The following is a 20,986-nucleotide window of genomic DNA, read 5'->3' as shown; positions in this document are numbered from 1 at the left end:
TAAAAAGGGACCACAACTAGCGTTGGACTAGTGTGGTGACGGGAAAGGAACCGCAACTAGCGTTGGACTAGTGTGGTGACGTCACACATCAATTATAACTAGCTAATCATGTAAAACATAATAAAGCAAGTAAGCACATAAGATCACGTAACACATAATCATGATATCTAGATGCAAGACCCTAAGAAAGCGGTAACACATAGCACATAACCATGCAAAAAACATACAAGACAAATATAAAGTAAATAAAAACCCTAACTATTACATTTGAGGGGGGGCCTACTACAATCTAAAAGGGGAAGACTTAGAAAAGTAAATCCTAACTATTACATTGGCTAGCTAAGACATGTCTTCAAGAGAGGCACCAAAACCTAACTATTACAAATTGGGGTTCAAGTGCTCTCAAATGACTTGCCAATTAAAGAAGGCGAAATAAAAAGAAAGCGAAATAGGCAATTAAACATTAATAAAATGAAAAGCGATTTAAAGCATGCATATTCACACAAAACACGTAGGAGCACATAGGAGAAATAAAATCAAGGAGATAGAGGTTACCTCCCTTGCAATGGTAATGAGATGAGGGAAATATTAGCTTCAAAACAATAAAAGGGTTAAGGCACCAATTAAATAGTAAAGTATAAACAAAATCATCAAATCCCTCCCAATTGCAGCTTAAATGAAATCAAATAATGTATAGTTGCAAAGAAGGTAAATTATCCATCAAATTTAGAAACTACCAAGGACCCAATAGCAAATTTTAACTAATCACTCAAGTCCAATTGGACCTGATTGCAATAGATTAAAATAGAATTGGGGCATAATGGCATTAATAGAAATCAAGGGGTAAAAGGCAATTCCTAAAGCTTTATGCATGCATGCTACGTAGGAAAAACTCTTTGTTTCTACTGGTTCCTTCCCTTTGCAACATTCCGGGTTTTTCAAATGCACTCCTAACGCAATTAAAAAGCTTAGCCAATCGATCCAAGCTTCGACATTAAACCAAAGACAAGCACAACTCAACAGGCCAACAACTCCAAATGGAGTCATACAAATTCTGGCCATCTCTCATGCAAAGAAAATTTCGAAAAACCTTTCTTATAGTCTGCTGCATAATTTCCATGCACAAAGTTCCGCAATTTCAGCAAAGCAGATTCATACAACAGCTTTGGAATTACTCCAATTAAACATGGCTAAACATCCCTTAACAATGCAAATAATTGGAAGAATTTCATGCGAAGTTTCATGCAAATACTACGAAGAAACATTCTGCAAACTGGAGCTATTCTTCTGCAACTTTTACTCATTCGGCCGAGACAAACATCCATGCCAAAGATTCAAACGCATCTTCACCCATTCAAACACAAAGTGCAGAAATTTACAACAAAGGTAGAGAAAAATCTAACTGGCTTCAGGACACCAAATGCAATAAGATGATCTAGAAAACATGCTAACATTTGAAGAACAAAACCTGCTACAACTTTCTCAATTTCTGATTCAAGTAAACAGGATTAGTGCTATTCATTTTATCATGAGCAAGGTGATTTATACACGATCAAATCATTCCAATGAGGTAGGTAAACGAATCCAAACTACAAATCAAAGACATTACAGCTTTACTTGACTCAAACATAACAGGATACGAGGGACAAACCTAAGAGACTTAAAGCCGCAAGTAGAAGGCAGGCAATCAAAGGAACAATGGGGAAAACGCATCAGCCAATGGAAATGCAAAACAACAAAATTTGTATGGATTCTAAGCATGACCCATATTTATCGAACGAGTACCAACTTTCCAGCCATTTCATTATGCCAACGAATTCACCAAATACCAGGATTTTAGCTATCAATCATAAACATGAGATTTTGTTGCAGAATTCAAGCCAAGAATTGGAGTTGATCGACAGCAAAAGAAAAGGAGAAAGTGATGCAGCAAGAGTTTTCCTGCAATTTCGCACATTCTGCTACAAACTCGCAGCTCATCCCATACAGACAACTACCATACCAAAATTCAAATAAAACCCATCAAAACAAACTCACATAAACTGCAAGACTTCTATCCCACCAAACGGGTGCTCTAACCAAACTTCTATCCCAGGTCCAATCCACGCATAAACACCCATCATCAAGCAAGTTTCTCTCTTTTAGGGAAAGGAAACAGGTTCTGGGATCAAAACCCATCAACAAATAACCATCAGATAGCATGGAAACAAATAACCAGCAAAAGAGGCTATTTTAGACTGTAGAATGCAAAGGAAAGCGTAAGGGAACTACAGCAAGCTTCTTCACCAAGAGACGGAAAACACTTCCCAGCATGAAAACTCAATCATCAGAGAAAACTTAACAGAAAAAAGAAAATGGAAGCCCTTACAGTTCTTGCTCTCCTTTTCGATGAAGATTTGCGACTGAAGATGGCATGGTGGAATGAGAACAGCTTCTTATGAGAGTCAGCAGCCTCAATAGCTTCTTGGTTTGCTGAGGAAACAGCATCAGTGTGAGAACCTTGAATTTTGCAGATAAATATCAATGCATACTTCAATTTCACTTTTATTTAGCATTCGTATTCCTTAATCTTTTCTAGTATTACTTTCACTCGCGTTTAGATACCAGTGCATATTTTATTCGTAGTTCTTCTTCTAATCTATAACATTATTTCATTCGTTTTAAATAAGTAAATTAAAAATAACTTTTATGTGCAAAATAATATAACGGCGCTAACTATTAAAGCACTTAGCTTTGCTACACTAAGTTAATAATTCTTGAGTTATATTAAGTTTACTCCTTAAAAATAATTCTTTAATTTTCAATAGCTAATTTTAATTTCGAATAAGGTTAAGTGCAGATAGAAACCTTAATATTATTTTGCAACCGATAAATTCTAGATAAAAACAATACAAGTATTCTAATCATACTTAAGACGTAAAAATTTCGATAATCAAAGCCTTGCAAGATTAGCGGATCATTAGGCGTTCAAATCACACTTGGGGATAATTTTTGGAGCTAAGTTAGAGCTAAGGACTTAAGTGGATAATAGGAGGAGAAGTGAAAAGACTAAACTACCCCTCACAATTTCACAAAAACACCCCACGGCCATAACCATTCCACGCAACGCCAAACACTCCCTCGGACACAATGATCTTGCACCTCTCCATCCGGCCAATGCTCTTCTTCACCATCTGCGAACTCAATCCTCACCAACACTCCACCTCCATTCCATATCTTCTGCAACCTTTCACCCCAGGCCACACTCCACCTCCACATTGTTATCATCGACCGAGAGTGAAAGAAGGTGAGCTGCACCATATAGCCGAGAGTGAGGGAGGAAGCTGAGAGCTGCAATTCCATTTCTGGTTCTGTCCGCAAGTATCGAAGAGGGAGGAGAGGAGGAGAAACTGTGAGCAAATTTTCCTCTGCATTCTCCAAGCTCAGCCGGTTGCTATCCAGCTTCCACCATCACCAGCTGCAACCCCTACAACCCAACCAGAACCAACCTACCTGTGCGTGAGGACAAGAGCCGAGAGAGAGGGTCAGACTTCAGCATCTTGTCGAGTGAGTGAGCATCCAGTGAGGTAAATTTCTGGACTGTAAAATGGATAACCAGTGGTAGTATAAGCAAGCTCTGGACTTGCATGTGAGGACTTTAAGTTCGGATGATGTAATTAGCTATATGATGATTTGATATTAAGCTACCAGAAACTGGTTTGGAAGAGAAAATGGTACTGCCGTGTGCTGAGCTTGAATGTTGTAGCTGTAATTCGTAAATTGTGGGATGATCAGAGGTTGAATTGTGTTTAATCACCTGAAAACAAGATGATAAAGTCATGCATGAAATTAATTAGCCTGGACTATGCTGGCAAATAAAAAAAAAATGAAACAGAATTTTTCACATGCAAGCTCATCCGAGAAGTGGTGCACAAAGTTCTGGAATTATGAATGTATTTTGCTTCTGCCGAGCTGATTTTCTGGACTGGATTGCTAGTTAATTAACTCAGTAATTGTGCATGCGAGAATTAAGGGCAAAATACAAGGTTTTAACTGAAGAAAAAAAAATTGGATATTGAACTAAGGAGCTTAGGAAAATTCTGTTTTGATGAAGAAAAATTTCTGCCGAGAGTTGACTTGATTAATGTAGTTTCATGTGATTTAACCTTGCTGTTTTGAGACTCTAACCATGACTAACTAGTAAATTGCAAGATGATTAAGCTACGCATGAAGTTAATTGGTTAAGTTAGATCAGAAAACAAAAGAGAAATGTAATCAGATTCTGTGCAGTTTACAACCGAGGCTAGCTGGAATTTTTCTTGAAAAAAAAAATTTGATGACTCTTGTTGTTGTTCGAATTTGATTCTTGAACCAAAAATGTTAGTCAGGTAGTTAAGTAGTTGTATGTTGAATTTGAGCATTTGAAACTGTGACGCCCCCGCTTCTCCCAAGGGCGAACCCTAGGGTATCGGCGGGACGCCTGCCTAGCTCGCGCCAGGACTCGAAACACAAAACTAATAAAACGATATTAAACCAAAAGAACTGTGTATAATATATACAACCACCAAAAGTTCTATTTACATCTTCAAAAGCATCAAGTCAAACCTCTCTAATATACTATGACAACAACCAGTAGAAGGTAGACCCTAAGGAGGGTCCTTATACAAACCACCAAAACAAAAACAAACATCCTAACTGTCCAACTATTACAAACGAGACCTAACTATACTAACGGCAGAGTCCCAAAGTTCCCCGCGTCGTCCCCTGCTAAGGAAAACAAAAGGAAACGGGGTAAGCTAGAAGCTTAGTAAGTAAACAGGGGTAAAAACGTAAATTTCACGTAACCACATTTACACAGTAGGAGTAAAGCAAAAGCAGAAAAATAACATCACATGAAAAGGATACATATGGCTCCAAAGCCAAGTCATTTGCCATGCGTGGTCTCCTGTCGACACTCCGTCGACCATAAATAAGGTCCGTAGAACTTCACTTGTACACCCACCGGACACCTTATCACCCTCACTGGCCAGTCACCTCACAAACTTGCCCGGGCGAACGAAATCACAAACTTGAGCTTGAGTCACAAGCTCGGGTCACAAACTTGGTTCATAACTCAGTGAACCGGATTCACAAACTTGGTGACCTCAATCCAAGTTGGACTGACTTCGACCAAGCTCTAACCGGCTCGAATAGTCCCTCGAGGTATTGAGATCAGCCCCAAACTCACAAATTGCACAAAATTGTTCAAAAGTTACCCTGAGCCACAAGCTCAAGGGTTTTAGTTCCAAAAGTGCTTATATACACAAGCCATGTACAGATATGCGCAAATGAGGGTCTAGGTCGAGTGCGATAAAGTACACCCTCGCCTAGGTACCCTCTTCATACAAATCAAAACACATAAGCAACGAACACACAAGAGCGGCCTGAATACTTACTCAAAATACCAAAAGTAGTACTTAAAGCAAAATCGCTTCGCGCGTGTTCGCTAGTAGTGGGCCCCACCGGCTCCGCCTAGCTCACCACTATCTGAAATAGAAAATTTTATCACATAATATCACAAACGGCTACTAACAGATCCAAAACAAGCAAAACGGCAAAAATCGGCACACGCGCTCGCGCGGAACGGCAAACGGAAACGGCCAAATCGGCCATCTCAAACCGTTTTGATCAAAAGTTAAGCTAGGAATATCGGATCAAGGTGAGCGAGACACCGTTTCGAAGCTATGAGGTAGGTCTAAAATTCTCATGAAGACACCTTGAACTAGATCCGAATCAACACAAGTCGAAATCATGGAAAACTGTACCAGAAGTTTGCATTTTGAATGACAGTCAGGGTCTGTTTACTGGACCATAACTTCTAGCTCACAAGTCCAAATCAGAAAATTCCAAAGGCATTAGAAAGCTGAGACATAAGGGTAAAACTTTGATGTTTTGGCCAAGACCTGAATCCACTCAGGACAGAACGAAAATTGAGTGCCAAAGTACCCGTCAGAACTGTCCAGATACAAGGCAGTTCTGACGATCAATCTTGTTTTGGTCATAACGGAAGCTACGGAACTCGGATTTCGACGTAATTTATACCGTTTCGAAGCTGAGACCAAGATCTACATTTCTTATGAAGGAGTTGACACCCAGATCGTACGGGATCAAAACGGAAAACCCACGGTCAGAAGCTGAAATTCAAAACGTACACAAACTAATGTCTAAAACAGGCCTGAGTTTTCTGTCTATAACTCAGAATACGCTAATCCGTTTGACCTGAAATTTTACAGAAATATTCAGGACTTAAGGTTCTACAATGTTGAAGAAGGTAACTTTGTCCAGTTTTGAAGGTAACAAGGTCAAAAATGCAAGACACTATACCAGAATCGCAAAACAGGTTCACAAACCGTATTCTAGTACAAACATCATAACTCAGCCTACACAAGTCCAAATCCAGAAATTCCAAAGCCATCCGAAAGCTTAGGAACAGGGTTACATTTCATCAGAAGACCTCAACACCCAAGTCCAAAACAATTCCAGGCAAAACAACCCATTTCAGACGCCGTTCTAACATCCTGATGAACCCAGAACAGCAATAGTAATTTCGTCTTATCTCATTTTACACTACTCCGATTGACCTGAAATTTTACAGGAACCTTTAAAACATCAATACCTACAACTTTAATGTTTTAAACCAAGACCAATTCGGCCTCTAACCTTGAGATACAAAACCGGACAGAATTGGGGATATAAAACCCTAACTTTCTCAAATTCCTTCCAAACCCAAAATTGGTTACAATTACCAATCATGTACACCTACTATAGTCATTAGCCATCAATTCCAACCATCATAGATAACCACAACATCATGATCACAATTAAACCAGAAAATTCATCAATAAATTGAAAACTTCATCAATTCATCCAAAAGCAAGAAATAAACCACAAAATTCATCACTTTAACTATCACTAGGCATCAATTAAGCTTCATTAGATGAAGGAGAAGGTTCATTCACTACTCACCTAGTAAAACAAGAGAGAGAGAGTTGCTTGACACCTTAGCTTCTCCAAACACTTCACCAAACTACTAACTATCACCTAATGAAGAGATTTTATGGAGTAGAAACAAGTTTATGTGATTGTTTTGGAAGCTTTGAGCTAGATGGAAGCTAGAAATTGGAAGAGTTTTCTTTCTTCTTTGCTCAAGATGGCCGACCAAGAGGGAGGAGGAAAGAGTGAATTTTTGGTAGTTTTTTGAGATATTTTAACTAAATGGTAAAAAGTCAAAAAGGTGAATAGTTGTCCAACAAGTCCAACCAATGAGATAGTGACACTTGTCACTCCATTTAAAGCATCTCTATCCTTTTTCTCTCTCACATCAATCACATCACAACCTTTACTTATCTCTTAACATCCGATAAATTTCACCCAGTGTCTGGAACTTAACCTAATTGGCCGAATTTTTCCGAACTTTTCGCACTAGCGGGTCCCACGTCCGTTATATATCCTTAATTTCTCAAAAACTAACCGATACTAGAAAAATCATCTAAAACCGATATTTACTCATAAGAATTATCTGGGGAAAGTTCTAATAAAGAAAAAATATAGAAAAGGCGGACGATAAAAAAAACCCCACTTAAACTTGCTAATAAAAAGGTTAGGGTTTTTCTCCTTAGCCTTAAAACCCGAATTCCACCCCACCGATTTACGCATAACCCTCATATCAGCTTACGGACGGACTGGGGCCTCACAGAAACTCTGAATGAGCCGAGGAAAAACTTGATTTAAGAACTAACGAGCTGCTGGACATTTTCTTTGAATAGCCGTGAGGTTTAAACTTGAAATTTTGGGGCTTGTAATCATGGTTTAATTTCAACTCCCGATCTGGAAATGTGCATTGTTTTGCTAAGAGATTACATGAGGAAGTTGAGAGTTTTAAAGCATGTTTTAACCCAGAAAAATAAAATGATTACAGAACATCTCTTCATGCATGTTCATCCGTGGCTAATGGACAAAACTTCTGGATTTTTCTGGATGATTTTAGTTGCCGAATGAATCTAGTTTTGAAGTGGAAATTTTTAATAACTAGCTGAATGTTTACATGCTGGATTTGAGTACTCAACACCATGTTTAAACCAAAAAGAAAATTTGATCTAAAAGTATCTTAGTTGCTGGAAAATTCTGGAAACCGCAAGGTTGAGTTAGATATTTCATTCTGTCTTTTTAAAATTTTATCGGTTTCTGGAAATTTATTTTATTGGAATATAATGGGTTAGAGGTACTTAAGAGTTGTAAGTTTTAAGTTGTTTAACAATGAAATAATTGATAAATGGGATGATGGAACTAGAAAAGTTGGTAAGTACATCCTGGAATTTCTTTTGTGGTAGCCAAATGGTGAGTTGGATTCTTAGCATGGTTTTTTTTAAATTCTCCTTGAATCATGATGGATGAAAATGCCTGAATGTGTTGTTTTGGAGTTCTATATGAAATGTAGGGATGGTTGAATAAAACATTTTGGTGTTAAAAGAGAAAAAGGAGTTTTCCACAAGTGAAAAATGAAATTTCAGATTTTCGGATGTCCCTGTCCAGTTTCAGTAAAACGCTTATATCTTGGTGTAGAAAAATCCGTTTAAGGTGCCGTCAGTGGCATTTGAAACTAGGATCATAGGCCTTTGCTCTGTAGAAATTTTGTATTTTTCCTCCATGTGGACTGCTATCTGTGAACCCTCAAAGTGGACTGTTTTGTATGAATGTCCTGTTTCTTCGTGAAACTGAATTTGGATTTGGATTGAGATTTTAGTTTACTTGTGGTTTAAATTCTTGATTGAATTGTGGTTGGAAGTAATTAGTGTTGTCAAGGGCTAATGATTGATGAAGCCCTTGGCCATTTGAACAATTTTATAAGTACTACAGGGTGATGAAAGTTAATTTCTGGAATGTCTTGGAGGCTTTACTTTTATTTTTATTTGCTTATGATGGGCTTGCTGAGACCAAGTGCTAATGATTGATGAAGCCTTGGTTGATCCTTTTATTTTATTCAGAGATGCACTTGTTGAAAGCTAGGGCTAATGATTGACGAAGCCCTAGTAATTTGCTATGTGATTTTTGCCATATTTTGATCTATATTATGACTTCGAAATGGAATCGGAGCTGTGGAAGTTGTATCGACCTTGCGAACTCGAGTAGCTGTGATCAAAATTAATCAAACATATTTTCCAGCTAGTATTATATTATAAAAACTCCTTATCTAGTGTTTTGCCTAAAACCTTCCAACTCGATAATTTCCTTTAGCTCAAACTAGACTTGATAGCTATAGTAAATAAGTTATATAGCTTTTGGAAACTCTAAGTCTTATTTTAATTCTTTTCTTTCTTTAAGCTTTGCACTTGGATAGTTAACTATAGGAAAAGTTCCAAAATACGAGCTTTACCAATTTTAGTGAAAAGCTTGGGAGACTTGCTCGGCAAGAAACCCTATTTTAGGAAAAATAGTTTTTAAGGATAATTTTTGCAAAAGCCGTAACTTTAGGGAAATGTTCAAAGTAACTTTCTAACATTGTTGTTGAGAGATTTGTCGACTTATTTCAAGAAAAGGATACTAGTTACCCTTTATAAGGAAGAGTATCTTACGGAAAACTATAAGAAACATTTCTTCTAAGTTTGTCAAGTTTCAACCTAAGTAGATTCCTAATTTTTCTAAAGGTAGTAAACTAGTAGTATAATAAGTATACCTCAGCTTGTATAAGATTAAAAACTGAATAGAAACTTATAGTTTCAAATTTTGGTTTTTAGGATTTTGCGAGGACGCGGAATTCGATTCTCAACTTGATATCTGAACTCCACTCTTGGTGAGTGTCCCTGCCTGTTCTTTTCCTACCTGAATTAAGTGCTTTCTTGACTCGATATGTGATAAATTGCAAAACGAGTTTTTGATCCATCGAAGTGAGCAGTGTGTACTTTATCGCACTAGCCGTTCGAGTGGTGACTTGCGTGAATCATTTTTCTCGTGAATCCCTGAATCTAAAAGTAGTTACGTCGTTGGGTGAATCCCTCGACACTTGAATCTAACTACAATAACGTCGTTGGGTGAATCTCTCGACCAATTATCTACGGGTATATCTCGAGTATACTGCGTCCTTAGTCGACGTTCGGGCCCGGGACAGGGGTATGAATGGTGACGGGTTAGGATTAAAATGAGTGGATCTACATGGATTATAGGTAGTGAGAGTTGACGGAGGGTCAACTACGATAAATGGTGATCAAGCGAGGAAAATGGCTCCTGAGAGCCCCTGTATCCTACCTTGTGCTGTTATACGCTTTCCTAATTGTTAAATTTGTTTAAGTTATTACTCGTTTGATTTACGTGACTGCATGTTTTGGGGCACCACTGAGCTTTAGCTCACCCCATGTTTATTTGTTTTCCTTACAGGATGGGAAGATTGAAAGTATTTGAGCAGTTTATATTTCCTATGGTTGTACTTGAACAATTTGAATGTAATTTTCAGTTTGTAATGAATTCTAAGCATTATATTTTTCAGTCTGGATTGCCACTTGAAGCTGGAAAAGTGTAATCTCTAATCTTAATACTCAATTTGTATGTTTGTATTGGTGTAGTATGTCCTTAACCCTTGCGAGCGACGCGTGAAGTATTTAAGAGCCGTCGATTGGCTAATTTATATGCTGTTATCTTTGAAGCTAATGTGGTGTTAGAAATTGACTCATTTCGGATGAATCATTTTTGTAATAGCTTAGGTTATTTGTCGGAGGGTTTTTGGTTAGAATGCTTGCGTGAGTCCTGGCGAGAGCTGGGCAGACGGCCCGCCAACCCTTTGGTTCGCCTTAGGGGGAGGTGGGGTCGCCACAATCAGATCTCGTCTTCCACCCCTTGCTCTTCCGTTCACCCTCTCAGTCTTTCTTCTTCTCCGTCGCTTTTCTGGTTTTCTTGCTCCGCTCCTTCTCCGTTTGGCCGACTGTGACGCCCCCGCTTCTCCCAAGGGCGAACCCTAGGGTATCGGTGGGACGCCTAGCTAGCTCGCGCCAGGACTCGAAACACAAAACTAATAAAACGATATTGATGTTAGGGTTTGGAAGGAATTTGAGAAAGTTAGGGTTTTATATCCCCAATTCTGTCCGGTTTTGTATCTCATGGTTAGAGGCCGAATTGGCCTTGGCTTAAAACATGAAAGTTGTAGGTATTGATGTTTTAAAGGTTCCTGTAAAATTTCAGGTCAATCGGAGTAGTGTAGAATGAGATAAGCCGAAATTACTATTGCTGTTCTGGGTTCATCAGGATGTTAGAACTGCGTCTGAAATGGGTTGTTTTGCCTGGAATTGTTTTGGATTTGGGTGTTGAGGTCTTCTGATGAAATGTAACCCTGTTTCTAAGCTTTCGGATGGCTTTGGAATTTCTGGATTTGGACTTGTGTAGGCTGAGTTATGATGTTTGTACTAGAATACGGTTTGTGAACCTGTTTTGCGATTCTGGTATAGTGTCTTGCATTTTTGACCTTGTTACCTTCAAAACTGGACAAAGTTGCCTTCTTCAACATTGTAGCCCCTTAAGTCCTGAATATTTCTGTAAAATCTCAGGTCAAACGGATTAGCGTATTCTGAGTTATAGACAGAACACTCAGGCCTGTTTTAGACATTAGTTTGTGTACGTTTTGAATTTCAGCTTCTGACCGTGGGTTTTCCGTTTTGATCCCGTACGATCTGTGTGACGCCCCGAAAAAAATGAGTTTGAGAACCCGGAAATTTTCTAATTTTCTAGGGTTTATTTTTTTTAAATGCCTGCCTTTTCTACATTTTCTTGATTAGAAAAATTCCCCAGATAAAGTTTATGAGCAAAAATAGTTTTAAAATGATTTTTCTAGTATCGGTTAGTTTTTGAGAAATTAAAAGCGTATTTTGGACGTGGGACCCGCAAGTGCGGTAAATGCATTATATTTTTGACAACTTGTAGGAATTTTGTATTAAGTGATATTATTTTACAAGGTGTTAAGATATTTGTCTTGGAGAGACAAGAAGATAATCTCAAGCTTAAAGAGTGACAAGTGTCACCTTGTTATTGAAGGTTGGACTTTGACATTTGACCATCTTACTACCTTTACCAAATAAGTACCAAATTGATCCAAAATTACCTTCATTCTTCATCATCTTGGCTGAGCTTCACAAGGAGAAAAGAAAGGAAAGCTTTCATCTTACTTCTTCATTTCTTGCTCCAATCAAACAATTTAACCGATTAAACTTGGATTTGCTCCATAAAAACCTTTCTCTTGGTAGTATTAAGGTGTGTAGTGAAGTGGTTTGAGAAGCAAAGGTGCTAAGTTGGGTCTTTCTTGGGTTTGTAAGGTAAGTGACTAAGGAACCTTTCCTTTGATCTTGATAATGTTCAATTAGTGATTGGTGGTGGTTGAATAAGTGATTTTATGGTTGATTTCCTGATTTTGGTTGAAAATGATGAAGTTTTATTATTTTTGGGGATTTTTCTGTTTTCATATGGATATGATTGTGTGGCTATATATGATGATTGGAAATGATGTTTAAGGACTCTATGAGGTGGAAAAAGTGATTAATTGCAATCAATTTCTGTTTTGGAAGAAATTTCAGAAAATCAGGGTTTTGTGATGAACATTCTGTCCGAATTTTTAGGTCCTAGATATAGGCCGAATTGGCCTTTTCTTAAAACATGAACGTTGTAGGGAATGACATTTTAAAGGTGCCTACAAAATTTCAGGTCAATCGGAGCAGTGTGGAATGAGAAAAGTCGAAATTACTATTGCTGTTCTGGTTTTACCCGAACTTGAGAAGTGCGTCTGTAATTGGTTGTTTTGGCTGGAATTGCTTCCGAATTAGTTGTTGAGGCCTTCTGATGAAATTTATCCCTGTTTATTAGCTTTCAGTTGGTTTTGGAATTTCTGGATTTGGATTTGGAGAGCCTGAGTTATGATGTTTCCGCTAGAATGCGTTTTGTGAATCTGTTTTTGTGATTCTGGTGTGGTATCTTGCATTTTTGACCTGGTTACACTCAAAACTGGGTTGAGTGACCTTCTGCAATATTGTAACCCTATCTCTTAGCTTCGAAACGGTGGATCTTTCACCTTCATCCGACAATCGTAGTGCCTTTGGTACCATTACCGCAAAATGACGTCAAAACCTGTTTTTCTGATTTTGAGCTTAACTTTCATTTCCGGACTTTTTCCTAGCTTGACTTGTCTTTGTACTACTTGGAGCTTGCTGAATGACTATTGGATGAACTTGTTGTTGTGTGTGTACCTTTGGGACTGGCTGAGGAAATAATGAAGCCTTGATGGCTGGAAAAGTAAAGAAATTTAGGGGAAATGCTGTCCGAATTTTGAATGGGCTTGATTGCTTTGCGTTTGTGCGTTAGGGCTTGGACTTGAGTGAAGTAATGCAATATGATGGATGGTTTCTGAGCCATGGAGGTGAGTGACCCTAAACTATTTCCAAAGTACTTGTGAAATGTTTCTTGCATTAATTATTCGATTGCATATCATGCGTGCTTGCATGTGAATTCATGACATGATTTGGCTTCAATGAGTTCTGGGAAAGTCTTGTGCTGAACACCAACGTCTCCACCTTGTTTATGGTTCATGTTCATGGTTATCTGGAGCACCGATGTTGCTCCCACTTTCGTGAGTTCGTGAGTTAATGTTAAATGAAATATTTGAGCGTTGGGTGTTCAAGTGCTATGATTTCACCGGCTCACGAGAGCACTAAACGTACATTTGATCTCTGAATCATGACATCATCGAAATGATCGAAATGCAACATTGTGAAATATATTTGTTTAATGATTTTCCTGGTTACTCGCTGAGCTTCTAGCTCACCCCAAAAATATTTTATTCCCCTCCACAGGGCTCAAGGCGAAGGAAGGACTTATAGTACTTATGCACGTGATTGGATGGCCTATGTTTTGTACAATTTTGGATTTGGAATTATTTTATGTATTTGGGATTAGTTTCCGCTGCATTTGTGACATGTAATTATTGGAGACGGATGTGTATTTGTGGACCAGTTGATGTATATTTGATTTTTATATTGTAATTTAATTGAGGACTGTAGTGAACGACTGAGTCCCGGCGAGAGCTGGGCAGGCGGCCCGCCGAACCCTCTGGTTCGCCTTAGGGGGAGGTGGGGCTGTCACAATCTGGGTGTCAACTCCTTCATAAGAAATGTAGATCTTGATCTCAGGTTCGAAACGGTATAAAGTGCGTCGAAATCCGAGTTCCGTAGCTTCCGTTATGACCAAAACAAGATTGATCGTCAGAACTGCCTTGTATCTGGACAGTTCTGACGGGTACTTTGGCACTCAATTTTTGTTCTGTTCTGAGTGGATTCAGGTCTTGGCCAAAACATCAAAGTTTTAGCCTTATGTCTCATCTTTCTAATGCCTTTGGAATTTCCTGATTTGGACTTGTGAGCTAGAAGTTATGGTCCAGTAAACAGACCCTGACTGTCATTCAAAATGCAAACTTCTGGTACCGTTTTCCATGATTTCGACTTGTGTTGATTCGGATCTAGTTCAAGGTGTCTTCATGAGAATTGTAGACCTTCCTCATAGCTTCGAAATGGTGTCTCGTTCACCTTGATCTGATATTCCTAGCTTAACTTTTGATCAAAACGGTTTGAGATGGCCGATTTGACCGTTTCCGTTTGCCGTTCCGCGCGAGCGCGTGTGCCGATTTTTGCCGTTTTGCTTGTTTTGGATCTGTTAGTAGCCGTTTGTGATATTATGTGATAAAATTTTCTATTTCAGATAGTGGTGAGCTAGGCGGTACCGGTGGGGCCCACTACTAGCGAACACGCGCGAAGCGATTTTGCTTTAAGTACTACTTTTGGTATTTTGAGTAAGTATTCAGGCCGCTCTTGTGTGTTCGTTGCTTATGTGTTTCGATTTGTATGAAGAGGATACCTAGGCGAGGGTGTACTTTATCGCACTCGACCTAGACCCTCATTTGCGCATATCTGTACATGGCTTGTGTATATAAGCACTTTTGGAACTAAAACCCTTGAGCTTGTGGCTCAGGGTAACTTTTGAATAATTTTGTGCAATTTGTGAGTTTGGGGCTGATCTCAATACCTCGAGGGACTATTCGAGCCGGTTAGGGCTTGGTCGAAGTCAGTCCAACTTGGATTGAGGTCACCAAGTTTGTGAATCCGGTTCACTGAGTTATGAACCAAGTTTGTGACCCGAGCTTGTGACTCAAGCTCAAGTTTGTGATTTCGTTTGCCCGGGGAAGTTTGTGAGGTGACTGGCCAGTGAGGGTGATAAGGTGTCCGGTGGGTGTACAAGTGAAGTTCTACGGACCTTATTTATGGTCGACGGAGTGTCGACAAGAGACCACGCATGGCAAATGACTTGGCTTTGGAGCCATAGGTATCCTTTTCATGTGATGTTATTTTTCTGCTTTTGCTTTACTCCTACTGTGTAAATGTGGTTACGTGAAATTTACGTTTTTACCCCTGTTTACTTACTAAGCTTCTAGCTTACCCCGTTTCCTTTGTTTTCCTTAGCAGGGGACGACGCGGGGAACTTTGGGACTCTGCCGTTAGTATAGTTAGGTCTCGTTTGTAATAGTTGGACAGTTAGGATGTTTGTTTTTGTTTTGGTGGTTTGTATAAGGACCCTCCTTAGGGTCTACCTTCTACTGGTTGTTGTCATAGTATATTAGAGAGGTTTGACTTGATGCTTTTGAAGATGTAAATAGAACTTTTGGTGGTTGTATATATTATACACAGTTCTTTTGGTTTAATATCGTTTTATTAGTTTTGTGTTTCGAGTCCTGGCGCGAGCTAGGCAGGCGTCCCGCCGATACCCTAGGGTTCGCCCTTGGGAGAAGCGGGGGCGTCACACCGCCACCCTCTATTTCCAAACCCCAGCCGCTGTCTAGCCTCTCTCGATTTTTCTAGCTTTCTTATCCTGAACCCTAGCCGCCCTAAGCTTTTCCTTAGCTTTTCCTAGCTTTTTTTTTTGTTCCTCCCTTTGGCTTGCGGTTGTTTTGCATTTTAAAGGCACCTCAAAAGACTAAACCTAATATGAAAGGCCAAGATTTCAAATCCCAAAGTAGGCTTATGTGTCTTATTCTTGTCCCTTTGATTGACTTTTTCTTTTTTTCCTTTTTTTCAAAAATTTAGTGTAAAAAACTCTTAATTCAATTAAAGTAAGACAAGAGACACGAATCAAAACAAAAATAAAATCAAATAAAATAAAAACCTAAAATCGAAACAAATAAAATAAAAATTAAATTAATTAAATGAATAAAGTTTGAAATCAAAATTTGGTGTCTACAATACATTCTAAATACAGATAAGAAAACACTAAAGTAGACCACTAAAAGCAAGCATATATACTCCAAAAAACATGACTTCTATTTTAAGTTCAAAATAGAAGTCATCTCTAAGAAAGCCCCACAAGCATCTTGATATGATAAAAAGGAATCAATCCAAGAAAATGATTAAGAAATGTAGGCCACTAACTCTCACTCCTCCTCGGCTATTTGCCCCTTCTCACTGACATAGATACCATCAAGGAACTTCCGGATATCTTTGTTCTTCACATGGCATTTCTGTCCACACTAAGAAAAGGTTGTATATTAGCTATTCAGCCAGATGAACTACATTTTAAAGACAAGTGACAAGGAACAAAACTTGTAGATTCAAATATCATAAATATGGCACAGAGTGTCTCTTACTTGGTTTATCAGGGCAGCAGATCGGGAAACAAGCTCAATGTCATTGCCATCCAACACCAATTCATCCTTAACCTTCTCAGACTAGATAACAGTGACTTCTTCAAGCATATCCACCTTCCTCATCTGATGCAGAAAACATCACACATTACAAAATGTTTCCCTATCAGAAAACATCACATATTTTTTTGGTTCTGATCTAACATTTAAGGGACTAACTACAAGTAATTAATTATAATTCATGACTAACATATGAAAACAAATAGAGTATATCGCTCAAATATTGCAATTTGACTTCGAAATCAATTCTCATGCTTTCTTGACAAATCCAACACGGTTAGTTTATCTTCCATTTTAGAGATAATTTCAGAAATCTCTCTTTAAGGTTTCTAACAACTCTCTTTAAGTTTTATTAAACTTACATTATACGTAAGAAAGATATATGTATATGTATAATCCTCTCTGTCTCTGTCTCTGTCTCCGTCTGCTGTGATTTCAGCAACGGACTTTTGTGCATACCAAACACATAACTAAACTTACAACCAATTTATTAGCCAACTCCTGACTTTGACTGGCTAATAAATTAAATTAAAGAGTTCCAATGGTAGCAGCAATCAGTTGAATTGAAGCTGTCACAAAATGATCGAAGCAGGTTTTGATAACTACCCCTTCCATAACTAAAGGAAAAATATCCAAGAGCCTACCAATACCTTACTAACACTTGTACAAATAGCCACTTAACAAGACTACAAAAGAGTCCTTGCCTTGATATCAGAGGCCTATCTCTTTCTTTATTTTAATGCCTTCTCTCTGTCAAACATTGTCTTAATTGCAACATTCTTTCCCTACATTTCTTATCCACTTCCATTTGATAACAAATTTAATTCGTGATCATGTCATTGTCATGCATCATCATTGTAGGAAGACCTTTCATATATTGGCTTTAATTCTTCTTTTAAGCCTATAGATTATCGCTGAAACGAATAGAAAAATACCTTGTCCGCTGCTAGATGTTAGGAGTACATAATATAGATGCTGACTTCCCAATGGCTTCTCGTCACTCATCAGGATAACATTAACAAACTACCACTAAGGACCGACGTTGTCTTAGTCGTGTGCACTTTGGAATCTTTTACAGCATCAATACTATCTTCTACTTTGGAATCTTTTTTCAGATGCCAACACCACCGGCATCCACTCCTCAACCACCGGAACTTCTGCAGCAACCACCACCATCATCCTTTCCTCCTATGCCAACAACCACAGCTTCCACCGTCTCATCGTCCGTCGCTGTTCCACCACCCATCACTGCCACCACCTCCATCTCTTCACTCCCTTCCACAACCACATCACCTCCTCTACCTTCTTTACCTTCTCCTTCCCAAAACCCTCAACCCTCAACATCCACCCTCAACCCCCAAATCACCAATTGACACAAAAATAATTACCCAAAAAGAACTCAAAATCAGACAAAAGTAAACAAAATGAAATTAGAGAAAAATTGGTGGATGGTTTACCAAGGCGAGAGTGCTGGTGCCAGAGTAGGGTCCAGGAGGAGGCGACATTTGCCGCTGATCGCTGAAATCCAAGAAAGAATAAGTGCAGATGCTGCGAATATCGCCCTAAATCTAAGGTATCTCTCAGACTCAGAGCCCTAATTTTCGTCGGACACCAGTTTGGATATTAGAAATGTTGGGGAGATCGGCCAGGGCTTCCCCTAGCTTCTGCATTATTCAGTAAGACAGAGGACAGGAGAGTGGCCGAGAGAGGCGGAGGGCATAAATTGGTAAGAAAATTCTGCGAGGAAAGCAAAATTTTGGCCAAGAGTTTTGAGAGAGAGTTTGCCGAGAGAGAGAGAGAGAGAGAGTTTGTGAGAGAGATAAGAAGAAGCAAAATTTCACGAGGAGGCAAAATGAAGTTTTGAGATTTCACTTAAGTGTTTTGGCAAAGAATCTTCCGCCAAAATTAAACCATGTCGTTTTGTGTTTTAATTTTTCTTGATGTATCTCACATTTTCACAAGTGTTATGATAGAGAGCCTAAAGATACATTATTATTTTTATATCAGATAAAATAAAATAAATTAGAGCATATATTATTAAGTTGATAATAAGTGTCATAATAGAAATGCTATAATGACATAAACCAGTAAGTGTCTTTATAGACATGTCAGAAAAGGCCATTTTTGTTGAAGTGATCCTTTTTCTATTTTGGATAGTTTGACACAGAATCTAGACTTGCAGTTTTCGACTCTAGGAGGTGATGGCAGCAGATCTGTGGGATCTTCTGTGAGGATTCATGTTTTTATTTTTAAAATAATTATTTTTATAATTATTTATCCTAAAATTAGTTAATTATATTATCGTTACATGAATTGCTTTTAAATTTCGCTTTATCGCGGGCGAATCGGAAGTTCGCGCATTTTGCATCGAAACGACTAAGTGGAGATTTGAGAAATTTATATTAGACTACTAAGAGTGAATAATGATAGTGTTAAAGGAATTACATTTGAGGATTAGTGCACAAGTGAAACAAACAAGAGAAAAAAGTGGTAGTACGGGACACTATTCGCGTACTATTCAAAGTTGACCTTGGACACTTTTTTGCACCTTTTTCCCTACAATCTTCCAAGGGAAGATTCACAACACAAACCCTTCTCTCTCTCCCCTCTCTTGGTCGGCCGAACAGCAAAGGAAAAGAAGAGAAGAAAGCACTCTTCATTTCACACCATTTTTGCTTCCATTTCCCTCGCAAATCTTCACCCAACTCACATACTACTTGGAGGTTTGTACTAGGTTGGAGAAAGACATCATCTAGTGGAGTTTCTTGGAGGTTTTGTGGTGAGAAATTTTTGGTTTCTTCAAGGGTTCAAGAGGTATCTTCCATCTCCTTCATATCTTTCCATTTTCTTCAAGAATGAAGCTTAGATTGCATGGGTTTGCAACCCTAAGCAAGAAATAGGTAGACGACTTGAGAAAAATCATTTATGTTGCTTTAACCACTAAGCTAGCGGTGTTGAGGTGGATTATAGGTAGCTGTATTGAGGATTAAAGTGCTTGATTGTTGTGTTTATGTGTTAAATGAGTGGAACTACGGTTAGAAATGGAGAGAAAATTGAGAAATGGGTGAGACTAGAGCTGGCCGAAATTCTGTCCATTGTTGCTCTGTTTTAATTCAAATTTTCGGTGTTTGTATGGCTGTGAAATTGATGGATATATGTGGCATATCGTGTGTACAAAGTGTCTTCTAAAAATCGTTTTAATTGGTTGCTCAAAACTAAGGTTTCCGAAAGTGGAAGAAATCTGGAAATGGTGTTCAGGAGAGCCGAACAGTAGTTGTTTGCCTGAACATATCTCTCTGTAAAAAAATCAAAATTGAGTGCCGTTACCAGCATTAAAAACTAGACATTCATAGCTTTCTAACGGTATAAAATTCACTTGCTAGTTCGAACCGAGTGAACTATAGTGATTCAACAAAGTTGACTGTCCTGTTCTGATTGTCTGTCCGAGAGGAATGGAGAAGCCGCATCTTGTGGCTCTATTTTCTCTCACTTGTGAACCGATTTTGGGAATATTTTCTCCTGATGAAATGTATCATTTTGAACCTAGTTTCCAACGCCATAAACTATTCTTAATTTGAACTTGTATTGAGTGAGATGTGGCCTTATTTTGAAAGTACGACAAAACTGGAAACTATAAAGTTTTTTCCTTCTTTCTGGCCGAATGGTTAGATTTGTTCTGGGATGTTTTGCTTCGAAAATTTTGGTGTCAATTACCCACCAATTGCTTATTAAATGTTTCTAGAACTTTGGTTTCAAAAATGGATCGAATTGGGGCTGATTTCATTGTGCAAAACGTTTGAAAAGGAAAGAAAAGCAAGAGGGCAGATTAGCCTTGAAACATTTTATGAACTTTGGTCATTTTGTTAACTGCCTTCCCACATCAGATTAGCCAACTTTAAGCTGCTATATCTCAATGCCCAAAACTCTAAATTTAGTTCTGTTTATTGTGTTTGAAACCTTGTCTGAAACTCTTTTTGTGTTACAAATTTCAGAGCATGATTTGCTTTCTGTGAATTATGCCGAATTTCCAAAGATTGCTGAAAAACAAGACTGGTTCAAACCTGTCTTCTAGGAACTGAAACTTTGAGCTGAAAAATGAATGCTTTCCATTTAGAATATTGGGAACTGTCTTGTAGGAATTTTTAGTACTTCGAATCTAGTTTCCAACGGTATAAATTTTTCCATTTTTGGACCTACCAAGTGCAATATCTGATTTTTCTAAATTTGACGCGTTAAACTGAAATTTTCCGACTT

At 38.4% G+C, this 20,986-nt stretch overlaps 1 long non-coding RNA gene across 1 annotated transcript; it reads right to left on the bottom strand.

Annotated features, from left to right (window-relative positions):
- Positions 1 to 16,481: 16,481 nt before the first annotated feature.
- Positions 16,482 to 16,797, bottom strand: LOC140038703 (uncharacterized). Its single transcript, XR_011842269.1, has 2 exons — positions 16,676 to 16,797; positions 16,482 to 16,549 (listed from the first exon to the last, which is right to left on the bottom strand). It is a non-coding gene; the product is annotated as an uncharacterized lncRNA (long non-coding RNA).
- Positions 16,798 to 20,986: the final 4,189 nt, after the last annotated feature.

Source organism: Coffea arabica, chromosome 3e (genome assembly GCF_036785885.1).
Source record: "Coffea arabica cultivar ET-39 chromosome 3e, Coffea Arabica ET-39 HiFi, whole genome shotgun sequence".
NCBI lineage: Eukaryota > Viridiplantae > Streptophyta > Magnoliopsida > Gentianales > Rubiaceae > Coffea > Coffea arabica.
This window is presented reverse-complemented; position numbering and strand designations above follow the sequence as displayed.